The sequence below is a fragment of the Lepus europaeus genome, chromosome 7 (assembly GCF_033115175.1).
Source record: "Lepus europaeus isolate LE1 chromosome 7, mLepTim1.pri, whole genome shotgun sequence".
Classification (NCBI taxonomy): domain Eukaryota; kingdom Metazoa; phylum Chordata; class Mammalia; order Lagomorpha; family Leporidae; genus Lepus; species Lepus europaeus.
This window is the reverse complement of record NC_084833.1, coordinates 91,106,942-91,129,783: the sequence shown is the minus strand read 5'-3', so window position 1 is coordinate 91,129,783 and position 22,842 is coordinate 91,106,942.

Here is a 22,842-nt window from a genome sequence, read left to right as displayed (position 1 = left end):
CACCCCATGGGAGACCAGGAGAAGCACCTGGCTCCTGCCTTCAGATCAACACGGTGTGCTGGCCGCAGCGGCCATTGGAGAGTGAACCAACGGCAAAGGAAGACCTTTCTCTCTGTCTCTCTCTCTCACTGTCCACTCTGCCTGTCAAAAAAAAAAAAAAAAAGAAAGAAAAAGAAATTATGGGACATGTACTCTATAGAATACTATACAGCAGTCAAAAACAATGAAACCCGGTCATTTGCAACAAGATGGAGGAATCTGGAAAACATTATGCTGAATGAATTAAGCCAGTCCCAAAGGGACAAATATCATATGTTCTCCCTGATCGGCGACAACTAACTGAGCACCAAAGGGGAAACCTGTTGAAATGAAATGGACACTATGAGAGACAATGACTTGATCAGCTCTTGTCCTGACTGTTGATGTACAATGTAATACTTTATCTATTTTAGTATTTTTTTGTTCTAGTACTATTGGTTGAACTCTGTAATTAACACACAATTATTCATGGGTGTTTAAATTTTAGCTGAAGAGTGATCCCTGTTAATATAAGAGTGGGAATAAGAGAGGGAGGAGATGTACAATTTGGGACATGCTCAATCAGACTTGCCGCAAATGGTGGAGTTAGAAATGTGCCAGGGGATTCCAATACAATCCCATCAAGGTGGCATGCACCAATGCCATCTCACTAGTCCAAGTGATCAATTTCAGTTCACAATTGATCACACTGATAGCTAAGAGTCAAAGGGACCACACAAACAAGACAAGTATCTGCTAATACTAGCTGATAGAATCAAAAAGGGAGAGAACGATCCATCATGGGAAGTGGGATACACAGCAGACTCATAGAATGGCAGATGTCCTAAATAGCACTCTGGCCTCAGAATCAGCCCTTAAGGCATTTGGATCTGGCTGAAGAGCCCATGAGAGTATTGTAGGCATGGAAAGCCAAGACACTCTGGGAAAAAAAAAAAAAAAAAAGGAAGACCTAAATGAAAGATCTCTGCGAGTGAGATCCCAGTGGAAAGAACGGGGCCATCAAAGAAGGAGGTACCTTTCTCTTCAGGGAGGAGAGAACTTCCACTTTGACTATGACCCTGTCTAAATAAGATTGAAGTCGGCGAACCCTAAAGGCTTCCATAGCCCTGGCAACTCATGACTAGAGCCTAGGGAGATTACTGAAGCCATAAACAAGAGTGTCAAATTGTTAAGTCAACAACAGGAGTCACTGTGTACTTACTTCTCATGTGGGATCTCTGTCCTTAATGTGTTGTCCAATGTGAAGTAATGCTATAACTAGTACTGAACAGTATTTTACACTTTGTGTTTCTGTGTGGGTGCAAACTGATGAAATCTTTACTTAATATATACTAAATCGATCTTCTGTATATAAAGATAATTGAAAATGAATCTTGATGTGAATGGAATGGGAGAGGGAGTGGGAGATGGGGGGTTGCGGGTGGGAGGGAAATTATGGGTGGGGGGGAAGCCATTGTAATCCATAAACTGTACTTTGGATATTTATATTTACTAAATAAAAAAATTCATTTTCAATTATCTTTATGTACAGAAGATCGATTTATTATTATTTATTTATTATTATTATTTATTAAGCAAAGATTTCATCAGTTTGCATCCTCACAGAACATAAAGTGTAAAATACTGTTTCAGTACTAGTTATAGCATTACTTCACATTGGACAACACATTAAGGACAGAGATCCTACATGAGGAGTAAGTACACAGTGACTCCCGTTGTTGACTTAACAAATTGACACTCTTGTTTATGGCATCAGTAATCTCCCTAGGCTCTAGTCATGAGTTGCCAAGGCTATGGAAGCCTTGAGTTCAGCAACTTCGATCTTATTTAGACAAGGTCATAGTCAATGTGGAAGTTCTCTCCTCCCTTCAGAGAAAAGTACTTCCTTCTTTGATGGCACGTTCTTTCTACTTGGATCTCACTTGCAGAGATCTTTCATTTAGGTTTTGTTTTGTTTTGCTTTGCTTTTTGTTTTTTGTTTTGTTTTGTTTTTTTCCCAGAGTGTCTTGGCTTTCCATGCCTACAATACTCTCATGGGCTCTTCAGCCAGATCCGAATGCCTTAAGGGCTGATTCTGAGGGCAAAGTGCTTTTTTAAAAAAAAAGACAGAGACAGGAGTATGGCCTAGCAGTTAAAAATTGGAGTAAGATACCCAAATCCCACATAGAACACATAGGTTCTGTCCCAGCTCTGGTTCCTAACTCCCAAGAGGCAGCAGTGATGGCCCAGGTGACTGGGTTCCTGCCACTCACCTGGGAGACCTGCACTGACTTCCTAGCTCTCAGCTTCACAGCTTTAGTCCTGGCCAGGGGGCCTTGCAGACGTTTGGGTAGTGAACTAGTAGATACAGACTCATCCTGTGTGTGTGTGTGTGTGTGTATGCACGCATGTCTCTTAAGGAAACAAAGCAAATAAAAAAGATCTAAAGTTCTTTGAAACATGGTCCAGTGCTCAGTCTACTAGCCATTCTCCCCTCTTCAAGAATATGGTTTCATTTCCAAAAAGAAGTTGTACACCTGTTTTTGAAGATTTTGAGGGGACAGGGACTTAATTTTTTAAGTGTATGATTAATATTTTATGTGTATGATTAAAGACAAATCACAAAAGAAAATACAAAATTCTGAAAGATTCTTCCAGAAAAATGTTGGTAGCCCAAGAACCTATGAAAATGATAAAACAATATTTATGATTTAAACACATCCATTTTGCTGCTGTTTGTTGTAGTCATTAAGATGCTGGATAAGATACCCACACCCACGCTCACACCAGAGTGCTCGGGTTGATAACCAGCGTGCTCCTGACTCCAGCTTCCTGCTGGCATCCATCCTGGAAGTCAGTGGTGATGGCTCAAGTAATTGGGTTCCTGCCACACGTGTGGAGGCCTTGATTAAGTTCCTGGCTCTTGGCTTCTGCCTAAACTGGGTCCATTCTCGGCATTTGGGGCAGGTCAAGTCCTTCCTCACTACTGACTCAACCTTCAAGGGAGCAATCTTGGAGGCACCCAAGGCCTATAACCTCTGTCAAGGCAACATGTGAGGCTTATATCAAAAAGGCCAGTCTTGATCTCCAGTGGGCCAGGATACCAAGGGCTAAGACAAGTTCTAACGTGGACACCCTTTCCTGTCTAGTCCCTCGATGCGATGTCCTAGTAAAGCCAGGCCTCTGCCTCAGTTTCCTTTCCGCACATACACATACGAAACCCTGACTGGGCACCAGATGATTGGTGGGTGACCCAAATTACATTCAGCACTATTTTTAAGCTCCATTGCATATCTAATTTGCTTTGGTATTCACAGCACCCCCTGAGAGCTATTATTACCTCCACAGTAACACATGCCTGACTAAATATGGACATGAACGTGTACAAAGTGGGAAAAAAACAAAGATACCTGATTAACATATAAGTGAAGTGGACCACACACACTGCAGGAACCCCAGTAAGGAAAATGGGGCAAGAGGAAAGAAGTCTTGAGAGGCTTTTATTTTCTTTTCTATAAATGAACTTGAAGTTCAGTTTTGTTAGTTTCATAAGATACCCCAAGTGGTTAGAGGTATTTGGCTGCTAGGATTTCTTCCTTTCCATAAACACAACCATATAATCTCCCTCCCTCTCCTCTCTCTCTCCTTCTTCCTCTCCCTCTCTCTTTTCTTCTGCTAAGTACAAGTTAGTCACAAAAAGCCAACTGAAATGTAGTCTAAAGTCCTGAAACTTAACAGGTTCCATACATATGAATGGAAGATTCACGGTGTTGGATTGGGCTTCAAACTACTACAGAAAGGAAATTTGCTCTAGAAAGAAAATCCCATGAAAAACTCAGCAGTGTGTTTTCAGAATCATTTGCTATTTCTGCATTTTACACATGGTCCTCAGTTATCCACCCATGTTTTGTCTTTATCAATAAGCAATGATTTATTAGTTTCTTTGTTCATTCATCCATGATATTTGTTATTTTATAAGAAAATAAATCAAAGCACCTACAGTGAAAACCTTTCCAGAAACCCAAGACCTTGGCTATAGGATTCCTTTATAGTCAGCCTAGATTGATGGCCTTCACTTATATAAAATGTGTCTCCTGGATTCCCACTGCCATGGACAGGGGCTGCCCCCTCTTATCAGAAGATCCAGCCCAACTCCAATGCCTCTCAGCTGGTTCCAGGAGTGTACAGAGGGCCCTTCCCCTTCCCATGTGTACTCATGTGTTATTGGTCTCAGATTGCTTCACAACACAGCATTGCTTTAGATTTTAATATGGTAATGAATGTATCTCAAAGGGCTCTCAATGAAGTCCTCAAGATCTGCTGTTTTTTTTACTGAGGTTTTCTATTCTTTAAAGTTTCTCTGTGTTCTAGATCAATCTGAGTTACAGGCAGTGAGAGAGAGAGAAAGAGAGAAAGGTCTTCCTTCTGTTGGTTCACACCCCAAATGGCTGCAACGGCTAGAGCTGTGCTGATCCGAAGCCAGGAGCCAGGTGCTTCTCCTGGTCTCTCATGCGGGTGCAGGGCCCAAGCACTTGGGCCATCCTCCACTGCCCTCCCAGGCCACAGCAGAGAGCTGGACTGGAAGAGGAGCAACCGGGACTAGAACCGGTGTCCATATGGGATGCCGGCACTGCAGGCAGAGGATTAACCTAGTGCGCCATGGCGCTGGCCCCTATTGATAAAATTCTATATGGCCACTTCTAGAATGGTTCTTTTTTTTTTTTTTTTTTTTTTTTTTACAGGCAGAGTGGACAGTGAGAGAAAGACAGGTCTTCCTTTTGCCGTTGGTTCACCCTCCAATGGCCGCTGCGGCCGGCGCACCGTGCTGAGCCGATGGCAGGAGCCAGGTGCTTCTCCTGGTCTCCCATGGGGTGCAGGGCCCAAGCACTTGGGCCATCCTCCACTGCACTCCCTGGCCACAGCAGAGAGCTGGCCTGGAAGAGGGGCAACCGGGACAGGATCGGTGCCCTGACCGGGACTAGAACCCGGTGTGCCGGCGCCGCAAGGCGGAGGATTAGCCTAGTGAGCCGCGGCGCCGGCCTAGAATGGTTCTTAATGATTCCCCGCCTCCATCTACAGTCATGTCCTACATAATCCTCTTCCCTGTGGGTGAAGTGGATGCAGCGACTTGAAATGACATGCTTTAATTTAAACTTTTTAATTAAAACTTCAATCTATAACAATCTTTACCCCTAACCCATCAAGAAGCCCAGGAATGAAGTGATAGCTGCCCAGCTTCTTGAATACCTACTTAGGACACACTTGTTGTGTGTCAGGTAAGTGGACTCAGATTTGGAAAGTTCTATGACACTTTCCATGGGACCACCAGGAAAAATACATCAGTCCTGCTACTTTATTACCTAGATCAATTTCACTTCCCCTGTCTCCATTTTCCCTTTCCTGTCATTGACTTACAGAACCAAAATGCCGTAACTAGTATTCACAAGATGAAATTGCTTGCTCCAGGCTTCCAACTTCAGCAGTAGCACAGATCTCTGAAATTATTTTGCTTTAGCACCTTCCAAGTTTCCAGTTCAAGTTTTCTTAGTTTCTTGCTAAAAGTACCTGTGCTTTCCTCCCATGGAAGTCTGTAGGTAGATGGAGAGAAGCTAACAATCTATGCTTTCTGTTTGGATAAACACCAGGGCTCAGAGCTGTCTTTTTTTCTCCTCTTGCATGGATAAAAATACTTCAAGAATATGACCTCCTAGAGATGAATCTTGCCTGTGGCATCAAGCAAAAAGCTCAATTTAAGGACTTAAAATAAAAAAGGACACAAAAAAATCCTCCCTTCTAACACTCCTGTGAGGAAATGTAGCCCCTATGTATTAAACATATTAAGAGTCAAGTTGAGTACGACAATCTTGTCACATACAAAAGATCTGAAAGACTTCTAACTTCAACATCCAAGACATTCGCATATGAGAGGTCAGGTCTTATTTCCAGTGGTCCTTGAAAAAGAAAATTTTGTTCCCCTACTCTCATAGTGTTTTATTCTCAAAATGGCTTGGGAGATGATGGGGTTATTACTATCACCTAACCAGCCATATTACCGAGGGCCACAGAGGTTAAGATTTATTGCTTAATTTGACACAAAGAAGTGCCAGAAGAATGATTAAACCCTTGCTCAAATTCCTAATCCTAGCAAGTTGTGGTCCCAGAAAATATAAATGATATGTCATACATTCAAGTAGCAGACTACCCTTCAGCATTTGCCTCTAAATCCTCCAAAACCGTGCAACAAATAGGTGGAGAGAAGAAAGAGTTCAAGGGACAGTGATATGCAGAGATATATTTCCGAGATGGGAGGGAAGGTGGAGAACAAATAAACCATTAAATCTGTCAACCTCTGTTTATTAAGTATATCCGTAGCCTGTTCATTCATAAAAGCACTTAGATCACTCACTGTTCTTTGCAAAAATTCATATTGCTGTGCCTGTCCAAGGTAAGCAGAACAGATATAAAAAATAATAATCACAAAATACTGGTATCTAGGAGCTTCAAGAATACTACAATAGAAGGGCAGGATTTCCAGTTCAACTATCACAGCCACAAGGGAGGAAAATACCAAGTGGAAAGTGAGAATACAATGTCAGTATAGGGGAAGCATGTGGCTAAGGACCAGGCCTGACACCAGGCAGCTTCAAAGTCCTTCTGTAATTTGTCAAAGGCCCAGGCATAAGCAGGATTCTGCAGCGTGGGAGCTACCCACACCTTCTCTGGACCTCACTGGAGCTGAATCCTGATTGCCTCCTCTATTGGATTTCTTCTTGACAACCCCACAATTCCAAAGTCTCCTGCTATACCCCTCCTACCCTCAATTCCTTCATTGCCTATGCTCTGTGCACCTAGAACTTTAATTTATATTTTAACTTTTTCAATGTAGAGACATAAGAAAGTGGCTGAAGTTGATCCCAAAGATTCACACCTGAATACCATTGTGATTTCTGGAATTGATCTCCAGTGGGATTCTTTATGACTTTGACAAACTTGTCCTTATGGTTAGGACATTTCCTATTTATATATTAGATGCTCCATGTGAAAGCAATTTTTTAAAATTAAAATTAAGCAAAAGTACAATTAAGTATTAGTAGAGATAGATTGAAAACATTTTTACTATGACTATAGAAGATCATTATGATATGAAGACTCAGAAGCAGAAACTGTAACATTACTCATTATGGTAAATTTTTACTGGCCATGAATTTATTTTAATCAACAATTAACATAATTTCCTTTTCATACTTGATTTTTTTTCTGCTTCCCTGGCATGATATCTGTTAAACATTCAATTAAATTTAATTAGAGTTCTCGAAGTATTCTATTCTGTAAACTGAAAATTTCACTTTCAGCATTTTTCCAGTCAATATTCTTATTTATTTTTCAAGGAAATTTCCACTTTCCTTCTGAAAGCTCAGAATTTGAGTCTGCCGAAACTGACAATAGACAGACGAACAGGCGAATCAGCGAACAAATTCGAGTGGCTCAAATACGAAACTCAAAGAAGGGTCAGGTCGCTAAAACTTAAATATCCTCTTTCTAGAGCAGAGGAGGTGGAGTGTGGTAGACAATATTAGAGAAAAAGCAGACAACTTTTAGGGGTAATAAATAAGTTCAGAGAACAGGAAATAGCCTGGGACGAAGTGCCTGGGCTCTGGGGTGGGCGGTAACAGTGACTGCACTTGTAACATAGGCTGTCTTGCTATGCAAATGAGAGCCTCTTGATTGCAGTTACCCTGAGAAGAGCAGATGAAAATCCTACCTGGGCCAGGGAATGGGTGCTGGTCTCTGCCCTTCTCTGCTGGTCAGTCTTTCCTGGTATTGGATGACGTTCCTAAGAGAGGCGATTTAGGACCATGGTGTTTCTTTAGGAAGAAGTTCCTTCAGTCAGATAAAGGAACTTCAGAAGCAGTCCCTCTCTGCCCACACAGGAGGGGAGACACAAAGGAAGGTCAGAGAGACCTTGATTCTAAGGCAGCTTCTAAGACCCTCTAATAGCCTTTGACTTAGAGTCCTCAGCATGTCAAAGCATCATACCCCCAAAACTGGTTAGAGAACTTGCTATGGAACCCCAAAACTAACTCTCTCACCCGACCTGCAGGAAGCCAGTCGCTGACACTGGGGTGCTAGAAGCAAGCGCTCATGGCCCACCTTGGGTTGGTCAGCAACAGCAGGTGGGTGTGCTCTTCCAAAGATGCTGTGATGGCAGAGTGGGCTCCTGCCTGCCCAGGATCTGTGGGTAGATTGGCTATTACCTTCTCTAAGCAGGGCTTCAAGTCTCTGCATAACATCGGGGCTCAGGGATGTGGTAATAGACTCTGCTGGTAGGATGTTAGCTACAGAGAGTTCAGACTTGTGCAGGGCCAGCCTGATCCTTGTACCAGTCCCCAGATGTAGTGAGTCAGCCTTTAGTAAGGAGCTCACTTCCGGTCACCACAGTGAAGACAGAGGAGCTGCAGAAGAAAGGAGAGAGGCTGGGGCCTGCTAAAGTCTACATCAAAGGCATCAGAGAAGGGGGCTCCATTTCAGCATCATTTTCTAAGCCTCAACAATTTCATTTCCTGATTATTATTGAAAATAATAGCTGTGTAGAGGAAGGGAATATTAAAAATTGATTCATGGACCATATGCTCTGGCCTTTCTCCTGCCTCAGGCAGCAGAGACAGAGGGGTTGAACTGGTTCCCAGGCTGCAAAGGGGTGAGCCATAGGAGAAAACGTAAAGGCATTCTTTGTTTAAATTGCACAGTATTGGGCCACGTAGTATTTATTGTTGTTGTTGTTGTTAATCTAATTAACTAGTTGACACTTAAAAATCAAAATTTTTATGTAATATTGACAATTTCTGACATTGCTTGAGATCAAAAAACCCAGTAATAACCATCAGGGCTGAGTAGCAATCGCTACTGTTTGGCCTGATGTGACTCTCCAATTGACAGCCTCTAACTCGTCACCACCCTCTCAGACTGGGTTTTGATCACCAGTTTAATACACGAGTGGCAATGAACTGTGTGTAGAAAGTGTCCCTAACTTGCTACATCTTCCCTTGAGGCTCAGAGAGTACACAATTTCTCCCCAGAAAAACTAAAACCACCACCCCAGATCTTATGAGAATTCCCAGGTTCTTTCCAACGCACTACCTGCCTATCTTGTGTGCATGTAAGAGCATAGCACACAGGAGGAGGTGTTATTACAAGGACAGGAGGGACACAAAGAAGACTCAATCTCGAAATTTTTTTTTAATTTATTTGACAGGTAGAGTTATAGACAGAGAGAGAGACAGAGAGAAAGGTCTTTCTTCCATTGGTTTACCCCACAAATGGCCGCCACAGCCGGCTCTGTGCCAATCCGAAGCCAGGAGCCAGGTGCTTCTTCCTGGTCTCTTATGTAGGTGCAGGGGCCCAAGCACTTGGGCCATCCTCCACTGCCTTCCCAGGCCACAGCAGAGAGCTGGACTGGAAGAGGAGCAACCGGGACTAGAACCTGGCGCTCATATGGGATATCGGCGCCGCAGGTGGAGGATTAACCAAGTGAACCATGGTGCCGGCCCCAATCTTGGAATTTTTTAAAAGATTTATTTATTTATCTGAAAGGCAGAATTACAGACAGAGAGGGAGAGACAGAGGGAAGTCTTCTTCTGCTGGTTCACTCCCCAAGTGGCCGCAACAGCCAGCCTTGAGTCAGGCCAAAGCCAGGTGCTTCACCTGGGTCTCCTTGGGCCATCTTCTGCTGTTTTTCCCTGCCATTATCAGAAAGCTGGATTGGAAATGGCGCACCCAGGACATAACCTGGTGCCCATAAGGGATGTCCACCCCTCAGTCGCCACATTTTTAGAGGGTTTCTGTTTTATTTGGAAGGCAGAGGGCACCCATCTGCTGGTTCACTCCCCAGTGCTCTCAATGGCCAAGACTGAGTCAGGCTAAAACCAGGAGCCAGGAACTCAACCTAGGTCCTGCATGTAGGAGGCAGTGACCCAATTACTTGAACCATCACCACTGCCTTCCAGGGCCTACACTGGCAGGCATCTAGAGTCAGGAACTGGAACCAGGTATGGAACCCAGGTACTGTCATAGGGAATGTGGGCATCTTAACCAGCATCTTAATGGCTAGGCTAAATGCCCGCCCCAGTATTTTATTTTTGAGAGGAATAATTACTAGAGCAAATTTTGAGCCATATTGTTCTGATCCTTCCTCACACCTTCCCATTCTCCTTCCTTCAACAGGCATGTCAATAGCTACATTGTTTGACATCATCTCTCTCAGTCTCATGGTTTCCAAAAAGTATGTTGAGGTAACCTGAGTTGCAATAGCAAATTCACAAAATATTTCAAATTTTAAGGAAGCTACAGTGATACTCAGCATTTATTAGACACTTTACAAACTAGTAACTCACAATTTCAATACTAGGTAAGACTTAGGTATCACCAAGCTTAACTATGGATTGATCTTATTCCATAAGTAGAATAGTTGGACAGTGTCCAAAAAAAAGGCACCTATTCTGTTAGTAAGGAAATGTAGTTAAGAGTAAAATTGGGGCTGAAGTTATAGTGTAGCAGGTAAAGCCGCCGCCTACAACACCAGCATCTCAGTTTGAGTCCTGGCTGCTCCACTTCCAGTCCAACTCCCTACTAATATACCTGGGGAAAGCAGTGGAAGATGGCCCAAGTGCTTGGGCCCCTGAACCCATATAGGAGACCCAGAAGAAGTTCCTGGCTCTTGGCTCCTGGCTTCAGTCTGGCCCAGCCCCTGCCATTGCAGCTATTTGGGGAGTGAACCAAGAGATGGTAGACGTCTATCTCTGTCTCTCTTTCTCTCTCTCTCTGTAACTCCATCTTTTAAATACATTAAATCTTTATTTAAAAATAAGTAAAAATAAAAATTAATTTTTTCCATTTTATGTGTATTTTTTATAAATACTAGGGCACTTGAAAAAGTTCATTTTAATGGAATTAAAAGATGATTTTCTTATAATGCAAAAAAGCATGAAATCCATGCAGTTTTTTCTTAATATGCTTTTCTGTGAACTTTTTAAAGTACTCTTGTAGATACCAAATTGTTGGGATGTACTTAAATTGCTGATTTGGACCTAACTAATTAATTAACAGGACTACTGGATATTTCCTTTGGCCCAGGGGCACCATGAAAAAAATAACATGGACTCAGACACAAGGAAGTTTCAGAATCTCTACTTTAACCCATTTCAAAGGTGAAAACTTAGTCCCAGGGAAGCTAAACGCCCTGTCCATGTGATTCATTGAGGAAGTTAAGTACTCTGCCCACATGATTAATTAGAGATTGAAATCCGTATATAACTGAGTCCAAAGTCCCTGCTCTTTCTTTTGCCCTATGTCACCTCCTGCATGTCAGCCAACAAACCAGTCTGTGCACACAAAGCAGAGGCAGACTTGGCCACTGCCTCAGAGGGCTCACACAAGCGGTCAAGGCTGGCTGCTTGCTGCGCTAACCTTCCAGCATCATGCTCCCTAGCCACACTATTTATGGCCTTCCAGAAATGTCAGTGTCAATTCTCTTTCCCCAATTCTCTGTCTAGCTCATAAACATACACCAAGTCAGGTCCCTAAGTCTGCTAGTTCTGTGTGGATACATGATGTCATTTCAGACCAGTGTGTGATGAGGGTGAGACAGGGGGAAGGGGGAAGTCCAGTCACCAAAAGGGACCCAGGAAAGGAGAACTGGGAGAGTTTCATGTTTACCATAGGGAGCCTTTCTGACTGCACAAATACCTTTGAAAAGGCTCAGATAATAACCAGTAGGAGATAGGGTGTTAAAATTATTCTCAACAGATATATTAAACACTACAGAAGTCTTTCCTTTACCACAAATGACCACAACTTCTTCAAAACAAAGAAGTGGGCAAAAGAAAATCCTGAAAGCAAAAGTATTGAGTCACTTAGTAATGCCACTAAAAAAAAAAAAAAAAAAAAAATAGTAGTAGTAGGTAGTAGCTAGCTACCTCATTTAGTCATGATTTACATCAGGAGAAAAAAGACCAAAAATAATCCAATGCAAATTATCAAAAAATACCAGCTATTCAACTTAAGTGAAGATAGGGGATTTTTCACATACATGGTTGTGTTCCCCAAGGCTTGCTCCTCCATAAATACTTAATAATTATGAATGGGTTGAACTAAACCAATTTGACCCTAAAATCAACACCAGAATAAATTTGAAAATTCTACAATGAGCAAAAGCAAACTTCTAAGTCTTTCTCCTCTTTTAAAAACCAACCACCAGGGGCCGGCGCTGTGGCGCAGTAGGTTAAAGCCCTGGCCTGAAGTGGCAGTATCCCATTTGGGCACCAATTCTAGTCCCAGCTGCTCCTCTTCCAATCCAGCTCTCTGCTATGGCCTGGGATAGCAGTAGAAGATGGCCCAAGTCCTTGGGCCTCTGAACCGGCATGGGAGACCAGGAAGAAGTACCTGACTCCTGTCTTCAGATCTGCGCAGCTCTGACTGTTGCGGCCATCTGGGGAGTGAACCAACAGATGGAAGACCTCTCTCTCTCTCTCTCTCTCTGTGTTTGTGTAACTCTGACTTTCAAATATAAAATAAATCTTTAAAAAAAAAAAAACCACCATTAATGAGTGAGTTTTATGTTGTATGAATTATATTTCAATACAGATGTATAAAAAACAATATTAATATCCATTAGACTCTCATGAAAATTGTGCAGGTAATAAGTAGAAATCTTATCTTCATCTTATGGAAAAATTCTTATTTCTCATTCACATTTCTTAGTCATATTTTTAATTTCTTCAAAATATTTAACACATATTTATAAGGCAAGAAAAATAATTTTCTATCTACCTTTCATGTTTCTTAGTTAAGACAGATTCCTATAACAAAGACAGATTAACAAGAGAAAAAGAACCAAGTTTAATAACATATATGCCTCATGTATATGGGAGGTGCCCAAGGAAATAAGTAAAACATAGCTTTGAGCTCAGGTGTAGCTACTGGCTTTAACGGTAACAAAGAAAGAAGGGTATTGGGGATTTGGGCAGCAATAGGGAGATGCAGGGAAAATATAGTAAACAACACAAGGTTCATTTTGAAATTTAAATCAGTGCCTTTCCCGCTGATAAGAGTTCCTAGCAATTTAAAGTCATCCTTCTCTTCCTGGTACAGAGAAAGAGGCATGCTTACAAATAAAGTTTTCTTTTATAGAAGCAAAGTTTTCCTACAAAAGGCTAACTTCTGTTACCTGCTGTTTCCGAAATTCTCCTGTGTTTGCCATTTCCCCAAATAATCCTTATGCTAAAGAGCATATTAGGGAATGATATATTCTGGTCTTTTGCTGTTGTATTTTGGGGTGGAATGTCCTGCACCCCGTGCATGCTTACAAATCTAAAATTTGATAATGCAGGAGAGTTGAGAAAGCAGTTGGGCTGAGTAATAGGAGAGTAGATTTTGGTGTCAAGTTGAGTTTAAAACTTGGCTGCACTACTAATTAACAAGTTGCTTAAAACCCTTCTAACTTACTTTCCTCATCTGTAAAATGGAGAGGAGGAGGAGGAGGTGGAGGAAGATGACAATAGCTTCAGTGATGACCACGGTGATAAGGATTGTTTCATGAGGGCTTTCTCTGTGTCAAGGATGGACCTAATAAGTGCAAGCATATGCCTCAGTTACTCAGGCACCACTGTTGCTTAGCTACCCTACTATTTAGGAACCCCTTGTATTTACATTATTCGTTATTTGAAAGGTAAACATGATGGATCAAACTCAAGCTGGTCAAGAAAGCATAAGTACATTATACAACAAGATAGCCAAACTCCTGTGTTACCAATGTCCTTTGCATCAATACCTCTCCCCTACCTGGTACTTATGGCCCCATGAGGATTTTCTATGGCTAATGCAGAGAAGGAAAAATCTTTCTCCCTCTACCTACCTAGGTTCTTTGGCTGAGGCCCTGTAAATTAGACTGGAAAAAAAGACAGGTTAGCAAGAGAAAAGCAAAAGGGAGTTTATTAACACAAGCATAGAGCCTACACAGGGAACACTCAGGGAAGACTCCCCGCAGTGGTTAGAATGCTGGGTAGAGAGCATCTTTACAAAAGAACCATAAAACTTTAGAGAAGTGACAACACAAAGGAAAAGGACTGAGTTTCTGTGGTGGAAAACTGTAAGAAACTCAATATATGGCAGAACAAAAGGAAGATACAGGATAGTTCATCATTTCATTGTGTAGCTTCCATTCATGTTGCCTCCAGGCTTCCAAGTCTAGAGTTGTCTCCAGTGATTAGCTTCTGTCCTTCCTGGTTCAGAGACGAGGGGAACACCTTTATAAATTATGTCATACTTTTAGGCAAATAGCAGAGGGCAGAGAGCTTTTCTTGAATCTGTTCCAAAATCCATGCCTGGCTGATTGAAAATAGATAATTGCTGGGCTTTAGCCTTACACAGGTTGCCCTGAAAGACAATAGGAATGAGTAATGTTTCCAGTAAGCCGCGCATTGAGTGTTTGATGTAGATGACAAGCAGTCACCAGCTCATTCTGCGGGGGAAGTGAAATGATCAAAGCTAAAAATACATATGGATACCCCGGTGATCACAAGTTGTTTCATGAGTTTGTCATAATCTGGAAGAACCAAGATAGCAAGATTACAACATCAGACAGATGTCTGGGAAAGCATCACCTGAATGAACTCAAGCAAGTAATCTCAAAATGTACAAATCTCTCTGTCTCACGTCAATGCCCACGAGGAAATAGCTACTGAAGAGGAAGCATTGAACACCAGTGTGGACAAGATGTTGCCTCCAGTGGGGGCCTGCTAGCCTCTGTTCTCACCCACCATGCACATATAGGGCTGCAAACAACGTGGCCCGGGCAGTGGGCATGGAGGTCATTCCTGAGCCGAACCACAGTTGATCCGCCTGCCGCCTCTGTGGAAGCTCCAGCTTGTCAGCATTGAGGGCTGAATTGAAGCCTTGTAGGGGTGAAGGGGAATTCCCCCTCTGCCCTCGGAAGGTTCCCTGGAACAAACCAGTAACAATGAAACAGAAGGAAAGGCACACAGCTTTATTGACATGCAAAAGGAGAAATCACAGGGGAACCTGTAACTGCCCACCAGCCCCTTTAGACGTGTGTAAACCACCTTTCTGTAGCAGAGGGGAAGATTGGGGATGCAGGCAATTTTGAGGGGCTGTAAATGATGGACGGAAATGAACAGTCCCTGGAGACAGAGGTTATCTTGTAAGAAGGTCCTTTTTAGAATTTCAGTGTGCTCCAGGGACAGACATTGCCAGAGAAGTCAGTCCAAGCACAGTTGGGTTTTTCTCCACACAAATGTACTGGAGTATAATTGACATTAAAAACCCTGTACATATGTAATGTGTACAGCCAACATATGGTCACATTTCTCAGTCTTCTTTGCTACAATAGACCATGAGAATCCAGGCAGGAGGGGGTGGATAGAAAACAACCCTGTTCTCTTTTGCAATCTGATCTTGAGTGGACAGAAACAATAAAATTTTTACTTTAGGTCCAATGTTAAACATGACAAAATACTAGGTTTAGGAAATATTGTTTTCTGAGCTCCCACACCCTCAATATGGTACCATCCTTCAAGAGGATCAAGCAGTCACTTGGTGATCAGTGAATTAAATCAGACTCCAGAGTCTGTGTGTATGCGTGTGGCAGGGGTGGGGCAGCAAGCCCTGCTCATTAGAAATGGGATGCCTCGCCTTACACACATGGGTCTCCTTCATTGCTCCCAGGGCATCAGCTGTTGGGGCCACGCCAGGTGTTTACATCTCCCTCTGTATTGCTTAACCTCAGCAGATGCCTTGAGCATTGCACAGACCATGTTCCATTCTAACTCGGTGTGTCTGCTTCTGGAGGGCAGACCCTAAGTCTTTTCCTCATGCGATTCCATCATGAAGCCTTCTGGACAGTGTTCCACAGGATCAGACCACACAGCACGTGCTTTGTAAATATTTGGCATGTAAACAGATCGATTAAAACCACAATCAAATACCCATAATGTGTCTTGGTCCACTTGGTGTTGCTATAAAAATATCTCAGCCTGGGTAACTTATAAAGTGAAGTGATTTATTTAACTCACAGTTGTAGGGGTTAAAAGTCCAAACAACATGGTACCTTCTCTTGTGTGGGCCTCCAAGCTGCATCACAAGGTGGCAGAGAAGTAAAAAGGGAAACAGCCACTGGCAGAAAGGGGCCCAGTGCTTGGGGTGGCCTTGCTTTATAACTAGTCACTTTTGCAAGAGCTAACTCAACGAACTCCACAGACCAGCATTTATGCCTTCCTAAGGTGGTGCTCCTATGACCTAATTTCCTTCCACCTTTTCAAAGTTCCACTTCAGTGCCAGCACACCAGGGATCTAGATTCAAACACATGAAGCCTTGAGGAACTCGTGCAAACCACATCTAAACAATAACATGAGGGTTACTCAGAGTGATAAATCAGGCAATGGCATGAGGTTGGGAGAATTCTCTGCCTTTTGTCTCCCAGCATATGCTATGGTCACAGTCACCAAAAGCAGAGAGCCTTCTGTAAGCACACTGGGCATCTCTAGGTAACAAAAAAGAGGAAGTACCCCAACGGAGGTAGAGACGGGCAGAAAAGGCTCCCTTCTTCCAAATGACCATTCCTTGTTCACTAATACCTGATACTTCTTGAAGAGGAGATGACCATCCTCAGTTAGAATCACCGGATTAAAATGTAAGCACCCTTGGAAAATTAATGGAGGCTACAGATCACACTGAGGGACAGATGGTCCTAGGACTCAGGCAAAGAGGCGCAAGCAATGGAGAGCCCTGAAGCTGAAGAAGGCACGGACAGTGACAGTGACCTGGAGGGAAAGGACCACAAGAAATATCAGCCCCTGGTTAATTCTGGAACTGGCTCTGATCTCAAGCCAGACTCACACTAGGAAATGCCCTCAGTCATAACCATATTGAAACTGAGTGAACAGACCGCCCTTGGTGAACCACAAACTTGCCTCAAAAGAATCAGAAGATGTGGTGCAACCAGAAGCCCAGAGACAGAGTCACTCCAAGCAGGTTGAGTCACTGGAATCAGCCCAATCGCTCGGATGCTTGACTTTCTTCAAAAATGATCCCCGGTTTTAGTGCTGCAACTCCTCCACACTATGGATAGAAACAGCACAGCACACAATTCCAGTAACTGTCCTGGTTCTAAATATCGATCTAATTAAGGTTCAGTATCGGTCTAAACATAGGAGGTCACATATTCTCAGAGAAGCTGACAGATAAACAAACATATTCTCAGACACTCTGGGAATGACTCGAGCAGTTTTTGCCATCACAGTTTCAGGCACAACCTGAAGGAGATTATTTCTCTGTGTTTTTTAATAATAAAATAAATTTTACTCACAACTGTAGAGTTAAATCTACACAGACTCGAAGAAGAATTCCTATCTAATGCAGCTGAGGAACTAAGTTCTTGATTTAGCAATTGAGTCACTCTAGAGAAATAATTTTGTTAATAGAAAAATTCCTTGATGAGCTGCTTGGCAATGGAAGGGCCATCCTGAGCACGTGGGTCATAAGAAGATAATCTAGAGATTAAAAAGGAAGAAAAACCAAAGTTCATGACTAGAGGAATAGGAATAAGAAAAGCCAAGAAGCAAAAGACTTAGTTGGTGAAAGATTTTTTGGGATTTTTTTTTCTTAAAGCAGTGGAACGGTATTAATGGTTGAATTATCTACACATGGAGCTGGGCTGTAACTTGCCTTCCATTGCTGTCTACTCTCCAGTAAAATCTATACAGAGCTGCTTCTTGTGAGTCCACGTGAGGGAGGTCAAGCGTACAAAGTATTCCATACTTCAGGGTCTAGGCTCTGACAAAGATGATCCCTTCCCTTGCTTCCTGAGGTATAGTTTGTAAAACCTGGCACAGATGGCCCCATTTAAAAGTTTTCCTGCTCTTCCTCCTGGAAACCATGGAAATTCACTTGGTTAAGAGAGATCCAAACTCTCTGCAGGTTAAGAGTTAGGGAGAGAGGAGGCAGTAGACAGGAGAGAGTCAGTGGTTTTGTTTTTCCCTTTGCCCTTAGGTAACAGAGGACACAACCTTACAATAGATTGGGATTTGACGGGAGGCTACAATTACTGTCTTCTTACTCTCCTTTTGTCTTTGTGCTCCTTCCTCCTCCAGCTCCCCAGTTCTAGAACTTTCTGTCAGCTGTTGGATGGCTGCATTGGGAGACAGTGTTGCTGCAGCTGTTCACACTTTTATTGCAACAGGTTTAGCGGTTACCTTGTCAGTTGCCTCTTATCCAGACATTGCCCGTAGCCTCAGTGACATACATGAAGGTGTTCCACCTACTTCCTTCCCTTAGTATAAATCCTTCTCCTCATAAATGTGAAATGTTCCAATGCATTTAAAATTAAAGTGTGTCACTTGTCTTAACATCTGCTTTGCCCTATTTCAATCTTTGGGACTTCCTCCCGTGGGTATTTTCCTTTGTTCATTCTGTATACCCATAATTTTATTGATGCAGATCTTGTGATCTTCTTGTTTAAAAAAAAATCAACAATTTTTATGATAAGGGGATTCTTTTGGTTGTCTGTAATTCATCACATTGTAATGCTTAACATAGTTATCTACTGTGTCTCAGAAAACATTGGCCTTAACAATGTCAGTACAATTATTACAAAATCATTGAAACCTTTTATTTTTTATACTTGTGGGATCTTCAGTCTAGGGTCACAGATGTGAAAGAGGCCATTGTGACACATAAAAGACATCAGGATAATGCAACAATAACTGAGCTCTTACTGTGCTCCAAAACCACTAAGTCTCTCATCTACTCACTCCTCTCGTCTAATTCTCATAGCCCTATGAAAAGTGTACTATTTCCAGTTTCAGATAAGGAAGATGAATATCAGACAAGTGAAATGTCCACTGTGACACAGGAAACTGACCAGGGTAAATGACTCCCCTGTAACATAACAAATTCGGTCAGTCTGGTCAGATCACCAAAAGCAGAAAATCACTCTGCCAAGGGAAAATCAAATATATAAAAGGGAAAGACAACAATATTAAAGCATGGAAGATCGGACCTAAATATAAGAGCTAAAACTCTAAGACTTATAGAAGAAAACATATAGGTAAATCTTTGTGACCTTGAATTGAGAAACTGGCTCCTCAATATAACATCAAAAGCATGACCAACCAAGAAAATATAGATAAATCGGACTTCATTAAAATTAGAAACTTTTGTGCAATTAAGGATTTTATCAAGAAAGTAAAATGTCAACCTACAGAACATGAGAAAATATTTGCAAATAACATATCTGATACAAGTCTAATATCCAGAATATATAAGGAACTCTTACAATCCAACAACAAAAAGACAAACAACTCAAATAAAAATGTGAGCAAAAAACTTGAGTAGACATTTCTCTAAATATATATGAGGGTACCTCAAAAATTTCATGGAAAATAAAATTAAAAGGTAAGTTTATTATAGCGCAAAAACTTTGAAATCTATGCATAGGAATGAAAAATGATAGATGAATTTATCTTTTCATTCCATTTTCAACAAACTTTTTGAATTGTTCTGTACAAATGGACAACAAGCACCTAAGAAGATACTCAGCATCATTCATCAGTCGTTATAGAAGTCAACACCACAATAAGAGATCAGTTTGCGATACTAGGATGGCTATAATAATTTAAAATTAGAAAATGACAGATGTTGACAGGAACATATTGAAATCTGACATATTGTTGATGACCATGTAAATTGATGATGTAATGACAGTAAAAAGCACTTTGGTGGTTCCTTGAAAAGCTAACCCTAGAACTATCACATGACTCAGCGATTCCACTCCCAACTTGTATAACCCAAGTAATTAGAAACACTGATTCAAACAAATATTTGTAAAACAATTATCATTGTGTATTTATTCTCTATAACCAAAAGGTAGAAACTACCCATTAGTCTATTAATAGATGAGTGGGTAAACAAAATGTGTGATATCCATGCAGTGGAATATTATTTAGCCATTGAAAGGATGAAGTTCTGGTACATGCTACAACATTGATAAACCTGGAAAACATTATGCTAAGTGAAAGAAATCCAGAAATAAAAGGACAACTGCTGTTGATCACACTTATGTGAAGTACCTGGAACAGTCAAAGTCAGAGACAGAAAGTAGAGTAGAGGGGGTCAGCACTGTGGCGCAGAGGGTTAAGACACTGCCTGTGATGCCAGTATCCCACATGAGCATTCGTACAAGTCCCAGAAGTTCCACTTCCAACCCAGCTCCCTGCTAATATGCATGGAAAAAGGAGCAAAAGGTAGCTCAAGTCTTTGGGCCCCTGCCACCCACATGGGAGACCCAGATGAAATTCTGAGCTCCTGGCTTCTGCCTGGACCAGCATCAATGGATGAAGATTCTCTCTCTCTCTCTCTCTCTCTCTCTCTCTCTCTCTCTCTCTCTCTCCTGTAATTCTTTCAAATAAATAAGTAAATCTTTTTTAAAAAAAGAAAGTAGAATATACATTACTAGAGACTTGGTGGAAGAGAAGAGAGCTGTTATTTAGTAGGTACTGTGTTTCTGTTTGAGATAATTCAAGATCCTGGAAATGGATACTGGTGATAGTTTTACAACATTGTAAATGCACTTAATGGGACTGAATTGTACACATAAAAATAGTTTAAAATGGTAAAAAATTATAATACATATGTTCTACTCTCCCTCTCCAAAAAAGAGCAGAGTATTCCTTTTTTAAATGTAAGTCTTTTGTAACCTGTACCTACAGACCAGATCACTCTCACAAGCCTCAGAAGAGATTTTCCAGCTGAAATCTCAAATTTACTGTCCAAAAGTGATGTCATTGGTCAATTACAACCAGGTCCCTGAACCACAGGAAAATTCCACTCCTCGTTGCTTCTCCTGTAAGCTGCTCTCCATAATAAAAACCCTACCATCTATTAAGCTCAGAAAATCTCTGCTTCTGTCTTCCTCACTCCTACAAGCAATTAGCATCCAAATTTTTACTTTATTTTTGTCAATCCTAGCTTCCATATATGTCTTAAATTCCCTTCCTCTTTTCCATCCCCATGTGCACAATGTTATTTAGAAACTCTGTCCCCTTCTCTCACCTCCTATTTGCCTCTCTGCCATCCTTCTAATAGAGAATTATCTCTGCCTCCACCGTCTGTCTTCAAAACAACCACTGGCATTTTCTTACATTACAAATCTGATCGTGCTCTGCTTTTCCTTTAAGTTCTCTTTTATGTGCCTTAGGTAAGGTTAAAACTCCCAAGGATTCTAGGCTAGTTCTCAACAACTTGCCCACAACCTCTTTCCAGCCACCTGCTGCTTCAGTGGCTATTGAGAAATGTGTGCTGGGTGAGGCCAGAGAGCTCTGGTCAGTTCTCAAGGGTGAATCCACGGCGATACCCAAGTTGGGCATGATAGTAGATCTCCTCTATTGTCTCTCTCATCTCCTCCCTTCCATGGTGATCAATGTCCAGAGTTAGCCCCCAGTGGGTACAACCCCCACTTACACAGGCACGTATACTGCACAAAGAATCTATATAGTCCTCAGAATGAGCGTGGAACCCTCTGTAATGACCCACTACAAGCAGTCAGGGAGCTCTGAGCCTCTGACACCAGACCCAGTTATTGCCTGGAGACCCAGCTACACCCCATGCCCTATCAAGCAGTCACAAAATTCCCACAGTCACAGGTAGCAGAGGATCCACTTTCAGCCTGCGAGCCTGCCCCATCTACAGAGAGAGCAGAGACCTTCCCAGAGCCAGCGACCTATGGGAGCTCTGCCTTGGCAGTTTGATCCCCAGAACCTATGAAAGGTTGAGGGGATAGGAGCACCTCATAGTCCTAAGTAGGGGCCCAGCCCACTGCCAGCCCTCCAGGCCAGACTCAAAGTCAGTGGGGAACGCAAATTTTTCCCTGTGGTAAAATCCCCTAGTCGCACCTGAGTGCCAGAACTGACGTAGCCTCTACTGGTGTCAAGATGGTGCTGTGGGTCACTGGGTGCCCTTGTTGGGGGCCTTGGGAAAAAGAAATGTGCTTTTCCTTCACTGGATTAGGTGGGTACTCTGCCCCCCACTAGTGCTCCAGGCTGGACCTAAAGTCATTGTGGTTGGTAAAGTTCTTCCTGAGACAATATCACCAGTGGCATGGGCTGCCGCAGTCTGCTCTCGCCTTGCCCTCAGAAGCTGGCATCTCCTCCAGCCCCCAGCTGTGGGAGTCGGAGTTGGTGTCGCTGCTCCCCTACATGTCCATACTTCCCATGCTGCTCCATGGCTCCCTCCCTCTTCTTTCTGCAGAATTTCCATTGCAAACTTCTCTCTAATTCTCCCTTGGGAATGCACTTCCTCCACTTTTCTTCTGCTATCTTCCCCTGGCCAAAATCAGCACTTCTTTTTTCATTCAGCCACCTTGGAATTCAGGCATACTTTTTTTTAAGACTATTTTTTTAAAGCAATTTTAGTTTCAAAGTAAAATTAAGAGGATGATACAGGAATTTCCCATAGTTGCTCTACCCCTAAACAGGCATAGCCTCCTCCATTATCAAAATCCCCCGTCAGAGTGAGCATTTGTTACAACTGATGAAGAACCTACATTGACACATCATGATCTCCCTCAGTCCAGAGTTTGCACTAGGACTCAGCCTTAGTGTACATCTGTGGGTGTGGACCAGTGTGTAATGAGGCATATCTACCATTACAATATCACACAGAGGATTTCGCCACTAAAAATCCTCTGTGCTCCACCCATTCCTTCCCCACTCTCTTAGGTCACTCTCAGAACCATTGATCTTTCTACTGTATCTGAA